Raw genomic sequence first — 16,133 nt, 5'->3', positions numbered from 1 at the left:
GAATGAGGGTGTTTGAGAACAGGGTGTTGAGAATATTTGGACCGAAGAGGGATGAAGCGACAGGAGGTTGGAGAAAACTGCATAATGAGGAGCTTCATATCTTGTACTCTTCTCCAAGTATAATTAGAGTGATCAAGTCGAGGAGGATGAGGTGAACAGGGCATGTAGCACGAATGGGGGGGAAGATGAATGCATATAGGATATTGGTGGGAAAGTCAGAAGGAAAGAGATCACTAGGAAGACGAGAACATAGATGGTTGAATAATATTAAAATGAATATTAGAGAGATAGAATGGGGTGATGTGTACTGGATTAATGTAGCTTAGGGTAGGCGTCAGTAGAGGGCTCTTGTAACACGGTAATGAACTTTGGGGGTTCCGTAAAATGCTGGGGAGTTCTTGAGTGACTGCACAACTGAAGGCGTCTCAAGAAAGGCTCAGCTCCATGAAGTTAGGTAGCTTGTTAGCAGGTAGATGTCAAGTCTGCTTCGTGTGCACTGCACTGCACTGCACTGCTGTGTCAGATCCATCCCAACGCCAGTCGTCATGAAATGTTGCTGTGTACATGGAGACAGACAGACTGTTGTTTGGATATTCTGCGCGTGATATATGGTGCCCATTTGAATGTGTTGAAGGTTCAGTGAAACTTTGTAATTATCCTTCACAGATGTCACAAAAACAATATGTGTTTCTCGTTATAATGTATTTTATTTAAACCCAAATAGAAACGGTCATTCGTGTTTACATTGTGCAGATACGCAGCAGAAATCCATGTACGTTATTAAGGCAGATTTAATGGGGCTCGGTATATTTGGCGAAGTTTGTCTTTATAGTAAAAATAAATGTTCCATGTAATTTCCAATTTCAAGTTCAGCTAGATTTACTTACTTACTTACGCATGGAGCCGAGCCCTTCTTGAGGAGAAGCCAATTTTGCAGCCACTCAAGAATTTCCCAGCATTTTATGGAACCTGAAAGTTCATTACCGTGTTCACAAGAGCCCTCCACTGGTCCCTATCCTGAGCCAGATCAATCCAGTCCGTATCATCTCATCCTATCTCTCTAAGATCCATTTTAATATTGTCAATCCACTTATATCTTCGTCTTCCCAGTGGTCGCTTTTCTTCTGGCTTTCTCACCAATATCCTACATACATTCCTCTTCGCCACATTCGTGCTATTAGCGCTTCCAATCTCAAACTCCTTGACGTTATTGTTCTAATTATATTTGGCGAAGACTAGAATTTATTAAGTTCCTTATTATGCAGTTTCCATTAGTTATACTGCAGTTATGCTTCATAATTGTTATCATGTGGGGCACGCGGTAGCGTAGTTGGCTGAGGCACTATGCTACAAGCCCGAAGGTCGCGGGATCGAATTCCGATGAAGGTGGATTTATTCAATTTGCCTAACCCTTCCAGCCGCACTATGGCCCTGAGGTCGACTAAGCCTCTGACAGAAATGAGTACCAGGAATATTCCTGGGGGTCAAGCCCTGCCGCGTAAGCCTGGCAACCTCACCGCCATCTATGAGCCGATTGTCTAGAAAATTTTAAGCCTCAACATCTCACAATACTATGGGCCTCCATGGTCTGTTACAGGGGATACCTTTACTTTACTTTAAGCGTTATCATATGGTGCTCTTATTAATCATTGTTATGCGGGATAGGCACGAGTAAGGGGCACTCAGCCTCTGTGTCAAGACATGAAATTACTCATTTAAATTAGGGCACGTGTTTCTCGGTCCGTGTCAAGATTATATAAGGAGCATTCTTAAGGAATAAATTCAGTTTCCTGTGGCAGCTTAGTTTTGTAAAGTTCTGTAGATACAAAAATTTATTTTCAACTTGGATGCACCTCCCCGTTTCTTTATATATCCACAGTGCTGCAAATTCTGAAAAGCGTCGTGATTATTAAGATAATGAAATTTGCGATCAAAATTGGATGATTTCCATATGCAGTTTCGGTTGGCACAGAGAACGTTCCTCGCCAATTTTGTACGCCATTGCTGTGCAAGAATGAATTCCATTCGCTGTTTCGCAGAATATGCACTCCACGTGACTTTCTTGCGGCAGAGACCAAGGTTGCAATGCCGACTGAGGCGTAGATGTTGCTCGCTTGTGTGTCAGTTCGTCTGGTACTGATCTGTATTCCTGTCTCACACAGAGTCACTCATGAACTGTATCATGCTACATACACAGATGCAAATAAAGTGTAGTTACAGAGGCGTGCGGGTAGTCTAAAGGGGTAGGACGCTGTTTAAATATGCTGAAGGTAGGGTAAAGCTGTCCCTGTGCTTAACTAATTAAGCACTACGCCACGAAGGCGTATGGTGGAGTGGATGTATAGATCCACGTTTTCTTGACCTCGGCATTAGTTGGAGGTGAGTAGTTAGCTTCACACGCCGACCGCTTTAACCCCGGGGAAAGAGCCCCCGGTACCCATTGGATAGGCGGCTGAGTGGGCCCCAGAGCCGGTCTGGACGACGTGAAGAAGAGAAAATTCTTGACCCTACCGGGACTCGAACTCTGACCCCTCGGTCGTCCAGTCCGTAGCCAATCGCTATACCAACTACGCTACACCGGCTCCCAAATATTACGCGTAATATGGGTTAGAGTGATAAGTTCTACGTTTCGGCTACGTTTATCGCAACAGAAACAATGGCTACACGGTGATTAGCAGAACTTGTCGTTTTGTATATTTGTCACGTGCTGACGATGGTGAGAATAGGAAGCCATTCCTCCCTGTCCAAGAATACTGTTTTAGGATACTATGAACGTGTTGTTGCTTTCTTCTGGTAACACTGAAACATTAGCATTACAACGCAAAGAATTTTAATTTTCTCCATCAGAATGTATATATATGTTTATATTTATAGCGAACAGATATTTCAATGAGATTTCATGATCTTGCGTCAGAGGATTCCGTATTAACGCCATCATTGAGCGTCACATTTCAGAAAATTGTGATCTTAAAGAGTACAACGTATGTATGTGAGTTAATTCAATATTACGTTCATACAGTCATAAAACCCAATGAAATTGCAATAGGAAGGAGCCATTGTGTGCGATATGCATGTATGTCACATACATGCACTGCGCCTCCCTTAATTAATACTAAAAATGCAATGAAGTGGGACGCGAATGCAAGCGGATATTTCTCTCAGTTATGACTTCCTGGGGAGTAGCCCCTAATTCTTTTTATGAGCGAACATATATGCATTTTATAGCTCAACTCTTCTGCATGTTCTCGCTCAAAATGGGGAATATCCCATCCCTGTGTAACGGGTTTAATCTTGTTGGGTTTGTGACGCCATTTTCTGGTCAACGAACGAAGTACAGTAACTTGCACAGATATCAATGTTGACCCAAGTTTGGGTCGGAGTTTTAGCCCCGGACGAGATATCTCACGGCTGATATGATAATTCAGAACCGCACAGCCGTTTAGACTTCAATAATTCAGTACTTGAATTCATTTGATGCTGGAGTGTCAACAGAACAGGTCGAACTAAGCTTTTACGATATAAGCAGACTGTACCGTCTACACTCGTAATTAACGCAAATTAAACCGCAACGTATTTCGACGTCTAGACACAGACAAAAAAGAAAATATTCCTACAGAACATGTATATTCATTAGAAAAATTAATAAAATACTACAATTGACGTGAGTAACTTTATTAGAACAGAAGTTTTGACGGTAATGAGAATGTATCGTGTAATATTCTGGGTTACGTCATCATGCAGTTTAGTAGGTGGTCACCAAATTTTCGGAGAAATATACTGCTTCCTTTTTCAGTGTTCAATATTACTACCCTGAATATGGAAGCAACATATTACTCCGAAAAACTGACATGTATATACGAGATAGCCAGAGGCATACAGTACTAACTGAGATATTTGGCTCGAAGAGGGAACATGTCCAACATTTGGATTTCAGAAATGTTCATTTTTCCAGCTAGCAGATTCAGTTGTGCTGGCACTGCAACAGAAGTAATTCCTAATTTCTGTCTGTAATGTTACGTAAAGTGATCAGTAGTTTCGGACTTATTTGCGTGACTCTGAATATTAAATATTATCTGTTTATGAAAATAGTAGTTCGTTTCTGTACTAGATTGTATATGAAATGTAATATTACAACTCTTAGAATTTAAAAAGATTTGTGGAAATACCTAAAAAATAATTTTTTCCCTCTATAGGTAACTAAGCGGCAAGAATTTAAGTTCGAATTTTCTCGAATCGTTATATTTGGAGGTGGAAATGTTAATATATTGCCTGCAGGAAATGAATATAATTTGCGAGTGCTACAGTGTCAGTATATATTACTTTTTATTGTTAGTGGGGTGGGACTAAGTCCCTTGTACTGCGGCCTCTTCTGGCCTATTGTACCAGCCCCAGATGATAGGTGAGGGTGATTGTGGAGCAATTGGTGGAATGAAGATTGGCAGGGGAAACCGAAGTACTCGGAGAAAACCCGCCCCAGCGCCACTTTGTTCACCACCAATCCACTTGACCAGGCCCGGGATCGAACCTGGGCCGCCGCGGTTGGAAGCCAGCGACTAACCGCGCCACAGCACCAAAAGACAACACTCTTGATTTTCACCGCTGTGAGAACATTGGTTAAAAAATATTGTAAATGTACATAGGAACTCCAATACATGGATATGCAGCAGCTCGAGTTTCGAAGTTACAGTCTGAATTTCCATTAGTTACTGTGGCCGGTTAATGGCGCGAAATAAATGAACTCAGAAATGCTATTACTCTCGGAAAAATGAGCGGAAATTTCCTGTCCTCTTTATTGAATATGGTCTGTGTGCATGCGAGATAATTTTCTCGCGCAGAGAAAGGAACCTAAAGTTGCAACTTTCCATTTACGAAGTGATTAACAGGAAATAAGCAAGGAAACTGGCAAATGATTCCTCCCGGAAGTTTGTAAGCCACTTGCTTGGAGGGTGGTTTCACAGACGGACATTGAGTCTCCCACTCAGGAACTACCTACCACAGGGCGTAGAAGAGATGAGAGATCAGAACTGGTTGCAGTTTCGTCTGTTGCATACGACGCCACAATACAGGGTATCCGGATGAAAGGTACCCAAAATAAAATCATTGTAGCTCAGAAAGAATTTATTATACTCATTTATGGGTTTCACCACTACAAAGGGAGCATCGCGCCTCAACCAACTACGCTACCGCGTGACACCTATGTACAATAGTATTATTTATAATTTTATTTTACGTTGTTACTAGTGTCGCGTGGTCAGCGCAACGAATACCCACGGCCGTTAATTTCGGTTTTCTAGACCGGAGCCTCTATTTCATTGAAATAGCTCCTCAATTATCCTCACGAGGCTGAGTGGACCCCATGCCAGACCCACTGCTTCTCAGAAAATCTGGTAGCGCCGGGAATCAAACCCGGACCTCTGGATCTGTAGCCAGGAATCAGACCACTAGACCACAGAGGCGGTTGAATTCGCCGACAAGTGGCCGTCGCTCAGTCGGTATTGTTCGCTTGCGGACTAAAACCACGAGTTTGTTTTTTGTTTGTTTTGTTTGTTATTAGTAGTTAGCAGCTCTGTTTACATAGTGATAGAATTGTTGAGGAAAGTGGAATGGATGGGGAAGGAAGCTGTTTTGACCAATTTGAGATACTATTTTAACATTTTGTTAATTTGGAATAGTATAACCAAACACTCGTAAATTATAATACCTTATGATTTAATTTTAGCAGAATCTTCAAAAACTGGTGGGCGACCATTTTGGAGTCTAAATTATGTACAGCTTTCTCCATTAATCATATTCACTTATCCCTAGAATTTGATGCTTTTATTCGTTTGCTTTAATACCTTATCTTATGAACCTGTTCTTGATATTAAGAGAAGAACATAGATTGAAGGTATTGGTCAAGATGGTGAAGTTGTCCCTGTGCTTAACTAATTAAGCACGACTCCATGAAAGCGCATGGGGGCAGAAGTTGGATGAGATAATAAGATTCTAGAGGAAACTGCATAATGAACTTCATAACTTGATATAATTGGAAGGATCAAGTCAAGGACAATTGGATGAGCAGGACATGAGCTAATCATGGGAAGAAAAGAAATGCACACAAGGTTTTGGTGTGAGGACCTCAAGTAAAGAGACTACAGAGAAAAACTAGATATAGGCAGGAAAACAATATTAAAATGAACTTTAGGGATACGGGATTGGCTGTTATCGATTGGATTGGGCTGACTCTGGATAGGGATCAGTGGAGGGCTCTTGTAAACACGGCAATGAAATAAGTCACAGTACAACAACAAAACAGTAGATGTTTAACAGTGATTTGCCCCAAGTTTCGGACTTTTACAAAATCCAGCATTGCACTGAATTATGTAGTATTCAATTCAATAGTTTAAGAACACGTTAATTGTGTATTTGCCTGATGATGGGTTTCTAAAAAGCCGAAACATGTATATTTAACACAACAGAATGCATCCATTGAAAAAAAAAGTAATGAAACTTCAAGTTTCGTAAGACGTCGAGAAATACTTGAGTCATATTTTTTTTAAATTCGCTTAGTTGGGGGGTGGAGTCAAGTTGGGTTCACTCGGCACTGCGGCCACTGATTGGCCTATTGTACCTGCCCCGGTTGATTATGATGGTGCAGAATCCGGTGGAATGATTGTCAGAGGAAACCGAAGTACTCGGAGGAAACCTGCCCCAGCGCCACTTTGTCCACCACAAATCCCACTTGACCAGACCCGGGATCGAGCCCGAGCCGCCACGGTGGGAAGCCAGCGACTAACCGCTTGAGCTGTGGCGCGGCCTAATTCTTGAGTAACCAAGAGACTGGCAGCTCCACAATAGGGACTCAGCCCCATAGCGTTAGTTAGTTAGTTAGTTAGTTAGTTAGTTAGTTATTATCTATGTTACTATTTAGTTTGAGGCTACGATATAAGAGCGTATATGAATGTGCTTCAGTGAAACGTTCGCTGGATTCTCAAGTCAATAGAAGTGATCTGAAGGAGATTCAGGAGACGGTGCGGGGTGTGAAGGGGCATTCATTTCCGAGTGAGAAGCTTAGCCAGCTGCAAAGTGTGGGAAACACAGATGAGCCTTAAAATGAGACTCATTTGCGAGCACGGCTACTCATATTAACAGGACGACACGGAAGCGTATTGCAAATGGGCTTTTTGGATGTGGCCATTATTCAGCGCCGCTTTTGAATCAAATTCTTAAGCAGAGTGGTATGGGCTCTCTGCTGATATTTCAGTGACGGATCTATGAATGCCAGAAAACGATATATACCTTTGAAATTAAAGAACAAAGGATCCTTGTCCATTACTAAACCAGAATCAACTGTCCCAAGTGTATCTCTTATGGCGCGTCCACATTACTCGTGCTCGTGCGACTCGATATGCTCGCGAGTAATGTAGACGATATGACAAGTCACGAGACAAGCAAATTTTTAATTTAAAAACTATAGCCAATAAATTAAAATACGACTACAGCCTATACACACTACGAGTAAATATACGGATCCTCACGCGCGAGCAACTGAAGTAGTGTGGACGAAGATTTACGAGCACAAGTAAAAGCCAGACGAGTCTCCCGACGAGCACGAGTAATGTGGACGCGCCTTTATACACTGTGCACTTTGCAAAACAAGTTAGGAATCTTACAGTGCACAATTACATGTTATTTCTAAGAATATGACATTCTCCGTTTAATGGTTCTCATGCAAGAGAAGAGTGTATATAGCGGCACGTGTAGGTGTTTGCGAGTGACTATTAGACGGGGTTTAGATTGGATGATTGGATTTATTGACACCCTATACACCACTCGGAACTACAGGCAATGAAGCTCTATCGCTATTTACACACGTTACACTTCACCGTAACACACACGCAGTACAATTCCTAGTTTTCACTAGTCCTACCCTGGCAACGGATTTATAGCAGTCTCAATGTCACTTGAAATCACACATGAAGTCTTCTTTTCACAGTCTAATTCATTCCTTGCATTCCAAAGACTGGACTGAATTCTATTTCTCTCGAAGCTGGACTCAGTTCCCCTTAAAGTGAAAATCACATTGTGACTTACTGTCAGTCAGTCAGTCAGTCAGTCAGTCAGTCAGTCTTGGTGTCGAGCCCAATCTTGAACTTATGAGCAGGTATTTATTACTGTTTGATAGTTACGGTCTTGTTATTGAGGGGTGCCTTCTCTGACGAGAGGACGGGTCTGTCTTTTGTCAGCGTCATTGTCTGCAATACTAAGTCATTTTCATAAAGTAAAGCATAATTACATTTTACATATTAAACATGTTAATAAATATATATAAATTATATACAGTGCCTTTGTCAGTCCAGGCTTAGTACAGCAGATTATGCTTCAATTCTAGTAGCTTCCGCTACAACGGCAGTCTAGTCACTTGAACGGTCGTATGTTTGACCGCCTTACTTACTTACTTACTTACTTATGGAGCTTAGCCCTTCTTGAGGAGAAGCCAAATCTGCAGCTATTCAAGAATTTCCCAGCATTTTACATAACCCTAAGGTTCATTACCGAGTTCACAAGAGCCATCCACTGGTCTCTATCCTGAGTCAGATAAATCCAATCCATACCATCCCATCCTTTGTCTCTAAGATCCATTTTAATATTGTCAACCAACCTACGCCTTGGTCTTCCCAGTGGTCTCTTTCCTTCGGGTTTTCCCACCAATATCCTATATGCATTCCTCGTCTTCCCCATTCATGCTACATACCCTGCCCACCTCATCCTCCTTGACTTGATGATTCTAATTATACTCGGAGAAGAGTACAAGTTATGAAGTTCCTTATTATGCAGATGCTTGAGCGTCGTCAGGTTTAAAACTCTTATAATTTTTTGTTCAGCTTCGCCTTGTACAATATTGCGAACATTTTCATTATCATGATTCTGAATCATTTTTACTTTTGCATGCATAATTTTGTTACTGTTCCTCTCAACTGAACTCTGCACGGGCCACGCAGAAAACACAGACTTTCTATTGTTGGGAAGGCGTGTGTACATCACCGTTGTACAGCAACCGAAGTTACTCGATTGTTGCTTGCTTATTCTTTGCAGCGGGAATGTATTTACCTAGTCGTTGCCTAGCAGTGAACATCTATTCTGACTTTTCTATTCCTGCTTTCGAGTGTCATGTCACAAGAGGAAGGGTCTTATCTTTCCGTCTGTCAGTCGGTCCTGCCGTCGCTCTGTGCGAGCTCCTGTCCTGACTAGAGAACTGGTAGGCTGATTTCTGTGCTATCTGACAAGTGGCAATGCGGGTTGCGGGAAATCATAGCCTTTAATTTTATAGTCTGTAACGAGTGTTGCGGACGGAAGAATCTGGCAGGCGGAAGCGACATTAGAGCCACTGCTTAAATGCGGAAATTGTGGTAGCAATTGGGAGTTTGGTAGCAATGTAAAGCATGCTATCACATTAAGAATAAAAATTATGGTAACGTTAAAAACACTAGAAGCGGTATGACCCTAAATAACCGCTGTAACAAAAAGAAAAGAAGAGATTTATAAAATATACACACGCTAGACTGCAAATTGTAATGTCAGCGAGTTATGCTACCTTCATCCGTAACCATGTATATGCCAAAATGCGTCCAGTAGGCTGATGGACATATAAAGAGTAGTTCACATTTTTGCTACGAAAATTAATGTCCTGGGGCGTACTTGAAAAACGTAAGCTACAGGGCTCGCAGTGGCGTTGTTGGTTGAGGCACTATGCAACAAGACGGAAGGTTGCGGGTTCGATTCCAAAAGAAGTCATTGGATTTTCAATTGACCTAATCCTTCCAGTCTCACTATGGCCCTGGGGTCGACTCAACCTCTAACAGAAATGCGTACCAGGAATATTCTTGGGGCTAAAGGGCGGCCGGCGCGTAAGGCTTGCAACCTTACCGCCATCTGTGAACCGACTTTCCAGAAAATGTGGGAGCCTCGGCGTGTCACAATCCTATGGACCTCCACGGCCTTTTAAGATGGATAGTTTTACTTCTCTTAATGTTGTATTTTAGCGTCCTGATTTTCATCCATGATCTGTATGTAATGATCATTTTGTAGTGCACTCAATGTCATATGTCACTTCTTACTACATGTTTCGGCAACATAGTGCCATCCTCAGGTTCGTTATTTACGCTAAGCTATTACATTATTCGTCAACTATAATAAAATTTGTATATACTAAAACTTGTTAAGATTAATCATCTATATATCTTAATTCAAACTCGCGTATAGTACGGTTCGTCCACTATGGGAGTCGTTTCTATGTGTACTGTGTCTGTGATGTGTCCTTCCTTTTTGGCTGCGAGCGCTCGCAACAGTATTCAACAGGGACTAAAACATAATAGCAGCCTAACAGTTTCAGAGGAGAACGCTTTAATTTGTCTACATCAAGTGGGCCTATGTTAAGGTGTGCACACTTCAGTGCGGACTGTGCTTTGACTTTCCTGTTTCCAGCTAAGCCGAAGTATGAAACAGTCACTGTGTAGGTAACCGAACGTGTATGAATAAGGCTCTCATAGGCGTGTGGACATAGTAAAATACCGGATTCATCAAATTTCATACGAGACTAGACTGCATTTCCTCAATAAGACAGCATAACATGCAGATACAAATCGCCTGACCATGAAAAGGAAGGACCACGCTGGAGAAATCTGAAGTGTCAGATATCAAAGAGAAAGTTTCACGTCTCTTATCGCGTCAAAGAACAGAAATTAAAACAAGAAAGGCGAGTTCTGAGAACAGAGCATCTTTGCTTTCGAGTCCTCTGATATAAAGTCAATTCTCTTGCCTTCAAAATTAGAGTCTATGCCGTTGCCAGACTTTAGTTGCAGTTTCATGAGTTTTTTCATATCGTCTTGTCGGGTAGGTCTTTTTAGTAAAACAGAGAATTTTATTTAATCGTGTCGGTTAGACTGTCGGACATCTTGGATTTGGGGACTCCCCTCTCTCGCTCTCTGTAACAGGAGACATCGAAACTGAACGTGTTACAGTCGTCTGTAGTTACGACCTGTATCTGTTAAATAAATTTATTCACCAATTCGAACCCCTCCCTCTATAGTCACTTTAACACAACAATATACTAATTTATTATTGTCAGATTATTAAATAATTTTTGATATGTCAGTTAGGTCGTCTGAAACAGTGTAAATAAATACGTATTGTATTAAAAATGCGGGTTAAAACTAACATTAAAATTAAGAATTATATTACATGTGTCTGAGTTAATTACTCTGTAGTTTGTAAACTATTTCATACGCTGCTCATTCAACGTGCATTTTAAAACAGGACAATTTTAATACGATCCCAATTATAAAACAAATACTGACTAAAGCTAACAGGATAAATTTGAAAGTGGTGTTACATTTCTTCAGCAGAATGTTAAAATTACCATAACGCGTAGTGTAAACTAATACTGACAAGTATTATATGCGTGTTACTCTCGTGGAAATGAGTGTGCGCCCACATACGTCACACATGCATGCTACAGATGTGCAGGGCACTAAGATGAACATAAAAATAAACTTGATAATTTCAGTGGTTGACTGAAAATTTTGTTTAATTTCTTTTCACCACATGAGATTACGTGAAGGAGACCCTGTATATATTTTATATACCTTTATTAACATGCTTAACATATAAAATGTAAATATCCTTTACATTATGACGACTTATTACTGCAGACAATGACTCTGACAAAATTGTGGGTTCGACCCAAGCCCAGAAAACCTTTGAAAATTTGAAGAAAATGATATTATTATTTGTAACTGTGTATCTATATCAACGCAGTCAATAAGTTCGTGGAATGGCCGCAAAGCGCCGTACGGGAATTTCCTGCCAGTAAGTTTCAGCAATGTTTTCGGCAGCTGTATCAATGTTGGCAGACTTGCATAGCGGCCAACGGCAACCATTTTGAGGGCCAATGTGGGTCTGTGTAAGTGTATGTGAATACATTGTAACATTGTAATATGAGGCGATAAAACCACAGTCCACGAACTTAATGACTACCACGTATATACTTTATCATGAGAGAAAATGTGTCAGAGAAGGAAGAGGTGAGAAATACATACGGATTCTTGTTTCGGAAAAATGTAGTGGAAAAGATTATTTGGAAGATTAGACATAGATGGCACGCCAGTAGCAAAAGAAAGCTCTGAGCTGGGTTTGTCTCCAGATAGGCACCAACATGAACATGATAACGGACCTTCTATTTATGTAGAAGTTACGGAGCCTCTTGATCAGAAGAGAAATTAACAGGCACCTGAGATAGAGTTAGTTTCAACATTACACTTTGTTAGCATTTGATGCAGATTGGGAGATTCAGAACCGGTCGCACTTCTGAGGTTGTTCGTATGTGAAACAGGGACTGAAGACGTAACGGAAGTCACGGATGTATGTATGTTGGGTCTATGTTATCCGTGCTTTCAGCACGATTGAATGTAACACATATCGAAATGGAGCTCGCTGATCGGATGGGAATTCCAACATCTGCAGCATTCGGTAAAGCGACAGCGGAAGCATATACTAACAATGTCTGCAGCTAATGGATAGAAATCTATCCATCACGGCAGAAAGAAGAAGAGAGAAAGCGACGACAGGAGAACGAGGGAGGAGGAGGAAAATGAAAGGAATAAGAAATTAACCAAATCTGAAGGAAGAAAATGTGGTGCTCTAACTCTTGTAGCGTACCATACAAAGAGAACAACAATGCTTTAAGCATGCCACTTTATCCACCTTACTTACTCATGGAGCCGAGCCCTTCTTGAAGAGCCGCCAATTCTGCAGCTACTCAAGAATTTCCCAGCATTTTATGGAACCCAAAGGTTCATCACCGTGTTCACAAGAGCCCTCCACTGGTCCCTATCCTGAGCCAGATCAATCAAATCCATGACTTCCTAAGATCCAATTATTGTTCACCCACCTACGCCTTGGTCTTCCCAGTGGTCTCTTTCCTTCTGGTATTCCCACAAATATCGTATATGCATTCCTCTTCTCCCCAATTCATGCTATATGCCCTGCCCACTTCATCCTCCTTGACTTGATCATTCTAATTATACTTTGAGAAGTTTATCCAGCTTATAATTATAAATTATAAGCTGGCGCATGATATTGTGTTCTGATGAGTTCCTGTTTTTTTTTTTTCAGACAAAGGATCGATTCCTCGCAGGATAGATAGACGTTCATTGGTAACAGCCACCAGTCGTACTCCACAATGCATCGCGTTTCTTCTGTATAATATTCTTCCTTATACTGCCTGGTAAGAAGTTTTACTCGTACAGTCATTAATAATTAGATGCAAGTCTCTTCAGCTGTTTCTCTTCAGTCATTTTTATAACTTAGTTCGTTTTAAACTCTCTCAGTGTTTTGTTCTCCTGTTAATCTTCTTATCGCTCGCAAGTTATATGTTCCCGGGGTAAGTACTTAAAAGCAGCGCAAATAAAACGTTATTTTTAGAAAATAATGCTGTGTTATTGTATGAAAGGAAACCGCATAGTTTATACTCCAGATTCATTTGTACCGTTATGGTGAATTACCACATGAAAATAACAGTGCGACGTATAGAGTTCCATATTGAAATATGTCAGTTCTATCATCTACTTACAGCCGTATATAGTAATGAGAGTGGTTACCAAAGTTTCAGAGGAACTTCTGCACCAATTTTATTGTTCTCCCATCTTCCACCTTAAAGACGAATGCGACAAACGCGTTGACCCAACTTTAAATATAAAATCGCGTTAAGATTCTTCCCCTGAAACAAATCAGTCCTGTAATGCGGCTACCGAAACTAGAGCAGTGTATGGGCTCACACGTACCTCACATACACCTGAGGTTCCCACATTTTCTAGACAATCGGCTCATAGATGGCGGTAAGGTTGTCAGCCTTATGAGCCGGCCGGCATTGACTGCCGTGAGGATTCGTCGCACTGACCACTCGACACCCTCTATCCGCTAAATTTAGCACTAACTTTGCCGATAAGCGGCGGTTGCTCGGTCGGTATAGTTCGCTTGCGGACTAAAACCACGGAGTTTGTTTTTTGCATGAAGAGAAATATTAACAATACAATATCAGATTCGGGGCTCCGGGAAAGCTGACTGTTTCTTTGCGGTTTGTTTATTGGCACTGTCAGTAACTAGACTCTATAGCACCGGGTGGCATGTCGGGAGATGAATGACGCACGCAAAGTATTGTTGATGTCAATATTATGGATCTTCCGACTCGTGTCACCATGTAGTCTGGTATCTACCAACTACACAGCATCCTGTTACTGAAGACCATAATCTTGTTGTACATAATGTTTAATATACGAAGTCTGAAAATTAAATAAAAAAACCGTTCCACATGGTGAAGCGTGAGTCACCCTATGGTCGATGGTTGACACTTCCACCTATAAGTAAATTTCTGAATTTGACACAGTAACGGAGACTTGTCTCGACAAATCTAGCGAGTGTAGGGCTGTTGTGTTTTGGCTGACGAAATATTTTAATAGGTAGTCACAAAAAAATTGGTGATGAATATCTCGAAAAAAAGACTCAAAATGAAGTTTTTGTTCCAAATTCGAGATTTATATACTGAAATCTTTGAAGTGTTAAAGCAGACAAATTGGGAAGTGGCTACATAAAGAGCAGACACACGTTGTTATGAACGGTTTCTAGGGGAAGGGACGCAGTTCAGTTTCACCGCAGACCTGGACGGTTGAACACGTCGAGTGGGTGAGGATTGTGACGTGGAATAATAGACGTCTCGCTGTCGCAATGATTTCAGAAGAACTTAGTATCAGAAGAGATAATGTACGATTAATTTTGACGGATAATTTGGAAATGAAGAAGATTAAAATTTGTTCGAGACTTGTGCCCAAGAGCTTCACATAGGATAAAGTGCACCGGAGGAGGAAAGTTGGAGCTGATCGTTCGAAACGAATAGAGGATCATGAGGAAGACTGACTAAAGTCATTCCTATGACTGAAAATTTGGTGTCTTACTATGAGCCTGAGATGGCCATGCTCCAGGAAAACGTGAATGTTTGTTTCTTTGATTTCAGAGATATAGTGCGCGGAGATTTTGTCCCATGCTCGGGGCACGTGGTATCGTAGATGGTTGAGACAATATGCTACAAGCCGGAAGGTCGCGAGAACGAATCCCGATGAGGTAGATTTTTTCAATTGACCTAACCCTTCCAGCCGCACTATGGCCCTGGGGTCGACTCAGCCTCTAGCAGAAATGAGTACCAGGAATATCCTTGGGGGTAAAGGGCGGCCGGCGTGTAGGCCTGACTACCTTACCGCCATCTTTGAGCCGATTTTCTAGAAAATGTGGGAGCCTCAATATCTCACAACCCTATGGGCTTCCACGGCCTGCTACAGGGATACCTTTACTTTTACGAAGTACTTCACTATTTTACTGTCCGTGTTTCCCGTGGATCTGCTGCTTTCCAAATATTTGTGAGACGCGTAACCACTTCTTTGCTGCCTGAGTGAATCCTGTCGCCCCGAGTCTCCTCGTTCATGTAGAAACACGTCTAAACACATTCAAACTGTGTCTCTCTCTTCAAGTTCTCGAAGAATGGTATTGATTTGCAGCCGCCTTGAATAGGAAACTGTCAACAGAGCATCAGAACTGTAATATGCAGAACGGAGAGGAAATGGTGAGGGGCCATGTGGTAGCAGGCCACGGTTTCGTGAGGTAGACGTGATAGTACTCTGGTTAAAAGTGGAAGCATTAATTAATTAGCTATTATTATTACGGTGACCTTCATGTTCCTCCCAGCAATCTTAGGAACTTCTCATTATCTGGTGTTTGTCCCTGAAATAAACACCGTCCGTCCACTCGGTGCGCCTGTGCTGCCAACGCGGTGGCTAAAGGTCTCGATATATTTGCAGTCGGTGCCGTTTCAATCACATTTATGTTCATCAACCTAAAATTGTTAATAATATTTGTTCACAATCCTAATGTTCTGTGTTATGTAGTTCTTGTTGCTGCCTCTTATCTTTGTTTGTTTACTCTTCTGCATTAATGTGTTCTTCCTACGTGTGCTTGACTGTAATTTATCTTTTAATTTATGTTGTGTTTGTCCGTAATGTACGTACCGGTATCTACACTGTGCTCTGTCTGTAATTGGCCTTGTGGCT

General features: G+C 41.4%; 1 protein-coding gene across 3 annotated transcripts in view; it reads left to right on the top strand.

Annotated features, from left to right (window-relative positions):
* Positions 1-16,133, top strand: part of LOC111864098 (Down syndrome cell adhesion molecule-like protein Dscam2) — a 368,724-nt gene that overhangs the window by 112,024 nt on the left and 240,567 nt on the right. For all 3 annotated transcript variants that reach the window (XM_033751326.1, XM_023851121.2, XM_033751328.1), the window contains exon 3: positions 13,153-13,264. The gene's annotated coding sequence lies outside the window, so the exon portion shown is untranslated. The remainder of the gene's footprint in view (positions 1-13,152; positions 13,265-16,133) is intronic.

This window comes from Cryptotermes secundus, unplaced genomic scaffold (assembly GCF_002891405.2).
Source record: "Cryptotermes secundus unplaced genomic scaffold, Csec_1.0 scaffold708, whole genome shotgun sequence".
Classification (NCBI taxonomy): domain Eukaryota; kingdom Metazoa; phylum Arthropoda; class Insecta; order Blattodea; family Kalotermitidae; genus Cryptotermes; species Cryptotermes secundus.
Note: the sequence above shows the minus strand (reverse complement) of the source record. Positions and strands in the feature narration are given on the sequence as shown.